The sequence below is a fragment of the Heterodontus francisci genome, unplaced genomic scaffold (assembly GCF_036365525.1).
Source record: "Heterodontus francisci isolate sHetFra1 unplaced genomic scaffold, sHetFra1.hap1 HAP1_SCAFFOLD_62_2, whole genome shotgun sequence".
In the NCBI taxonomy this organism is placed as follows: Eukaryota; Metazoa; Chordata; class Chondrichthyes; order Heterodontiformes; family Heterodontidae; genus Heterodontus; species Heterodontus francisci.
The window spans coordinates 633,158-636,166 of NW_027141112.1; positions in this window are offsets into that span (position 1 = coordinate 633,158).

The window sequence follows — 3,009 nt, forward strand, 5'->3', positions numbered from 1 at the left end:
TGTGTTACTGGGTATCAGTGTATGTCTTTGTTACTGGGTGTCAGTGCGTGTCTGTGTTACTGGGTATCAGTGCATGTCTTTGTTACTGGGTGTCAGTGCGTGTCTGTGTTACTGGGTATCAATGTATGTCTTTGTTACTGGCTATCAATGTATGTCTTTGTTACTTGGTGTAAGTGGATGTCTTTGTTACTTGGTGTCAGCGTATGTCTGTGTTACTTGATATAAGTGTATGTATTGGTTACTGGGTATCTTTGTATGTCTTTGTTACTTGGTGTAAGTGTTTGTCTGTGTTACTGGGTATCAGTGTATGCCTTTGTTACTTGGTGTAAGTGTATGTCTTTGTTACTTGGTGTCAGTGTTTGTCTTTGTTACTTTGTATAATTGTGTATCTGTGTTACTGGGTATCAGTGTATGTCTTTGATACTTGGTGTCTGTGTGTCAGTGTTACTTGGTGTAAGTGTGTGTCAGTGTAACTGGGTATCTGTGTCTGTCTTTGTTACTTGGTGTAAGTGTGTGTCTGTGTTACTGGGTATCAGTGTATGTCTTTGTTACTTGGTGTCAGTGTATGTCTTTTTTACTTGGTGTCAGTGTATGTCTTTGTTACTGTGTCTCAGTTTATGTCTTTGTTACTTGGTGTCAGTGTATGTCTTTGTTACTTGTTGTCAGTGTATGTCTGTGTTACTTGGTGTAAGTGTGTGTCTTTGTTACTTGGTGTAAGTGTGTATCTGTGTTACTGGGTGTCAGTGTATGTTTTTGTTACTTGGTGTCAGTGTATGTCTTTGTTACTTGGTGTAAGTGTGTGTCTGTGTTACTGAGTGTCAGTGTATGTCTTTGTTACTTGGTGTCAGTGGATGTCTGTGTTACATGGTGTCATTGTGTGTCTTTGTTACTGGGTGTCAGTGTATGTCTTTGTTACTTGGTGTAAGTATGTGTCTGTGTTACTGGGTATCAGTGTATGTCTTTGTTACTTGGTGTGAGTGTGTGTCTGTGTTACTTGGTATCAGTGTATGTCTTTGTTACTTGGTGTCAGTGTATGTCAAAATACTTGTTGTAAGTGTATGTCTTTGTTACTTGGTGTAATTGTCTGTCTTTGTTACTTGGTGTAAGTGGATGTCTTTGTTTCTTGGTGTCAGCGTATGTCTGTGTTTATTGGTATAAGTGTATGTCTTGGTTACTGGGTATCTTTGTATGTCTTTGTTACTTGGTGTAAGTGTTTGTCTGTGTTACTGGGTATCAGTGTATGCCTTTGTTACTTGGTGTCAGTGTATGTCTTTGTTACTTGTTGTAAGTGTATGTCTTTGTTACTTGGTGTAAGTGTTTGTCTTTGTTACTTGTTGTAAGTGTGTATCTGTGTTACTGGGTATCAGTGTATGTCTTTGATACTTGGTGTCTGTGTGTGTCTGTGTTACATGGTGTAAGTGTGTGTCAGTGTAACTGGGTATCTGTGTCTGTCTTTGTTACTTGGTGAAAGTGTGTGTCTGTGTTACTGGGTATCAGTGTATGTCTTTGTTACTTGGTGTCAATGTATGTCTGTGTTACTTGGTGTAAGTGTGTGTCTTTGTTACTGTGTCTCAGTTTATGTCTTTGTTACTTGGTGTCAGTGTATGTCTTTGTTACTTGTTGTCAGTGTATGTCTGTGTTACTTGGTGTAAGTGTGTGTCTTTGTTACTTGGTGTAAGTGTGTATCTGTGTTACTGGGTATCAGTGTATGTTTTTGTTACTTGGTGTCAGTGTATGTCTTTGTTACATGGTGTAAGTGTGTGTCTGTGTTACTGGGTGTCAGTGTATCTCCTGTTACTTGCTGTCAGTGTATGTCTGTGTTACATGGTGTCAGTGTGTGTCTTTGTTACTGGGTGTCAGTGTATGTCTTTGTTACTTGGTGTAATTGTGTGTCTGTGTTACTGGGTATCAGTGTATGTCTTTGTTTCTTGGTGTGAGTGTGTGTCTGTGTTACTGGGTATCAGTGTATGTCTTTGTTACTTGGTGTCAGTGCATGTCAAAATACTTGGTGTAAGTGTATGTCTTTGTTACTTGGTGTAAATGTCTGTCTTTGTTACTTGGTGTCAGTGTATGTCTGTGTTACTTGGTGTCAGTGTGTGTCTTTGTTACTTGGTGTAAGTGTATGTCTTTGTTACTTGGTGTCAGCGTATGTCTGTGTTACTTGATATAAGTGTATGTATTGGTTACTGGGTATCTTTGTATGTCTTTGTTACTTGCTGTAAGTGTTTGTCTGTGTTACTGGGTATCAGTGTATGCCTTGGTTACTTGGTGTAAGTGTATGTCTTTGTTACTTGGTGTCAGTGTTTGTCTTTGTTACTTTGTGTAATTGTGTATCTGTGTTACTGGGTATCAGTGTATGTCTTTGATACTTGGTGTCTGTGTGTGTCAGTGTTACTTGGTGTAAGTGTGTGTCAGTGTAACTGGGTATCTGTGTCTGTCTTTGTTACTTGGTGTAAGTGTGTGTCTGTGTTACTGGGTATCAGTGTATGCCTTTGTTACTTGGTGTCAGTGTATGTCTTTGTTACTTGGTGTAAGTGTATGTCTTTGTTACTTGGTGTAAGTGTTTGTCTTTGTTACTTGGTGTAAGTGTGTATCTGTGTTACTGGGTATCAGTGTATGTCTTTGATACTTGGTGTCTGTGTGTGTCTGTGTTACATGGTGTAAGTGTGTGTCAGTGTAACTGGGTATCTGTGTCTGTCTTTGTTACTTGGTGAAAGTGTGTGTCTGTGTTACTGGGTATCAGTGTATGTCTTTGTTACTTGGTGTCAATGTATGTCTGTGTTACTTGGTGTAAGTGTGTGTCTTTGTTACTGTGTCTCAGTTTATGTCTTTGTTACTTGGTGTCAGTGTATGTCTTTGTTACTTGTTGTCAGTGTATGTCTGTGTTACTTGGTGTAAGTGTGTGTCTTTGTTACTTGGTGTAAGTGTGTATCTGTGTTACTGGGTATCAGTGTATGTTTTTGTTACTTGGTGTCAGTGTATGTCTTTGTTACATGGTGTAAGTGTGTG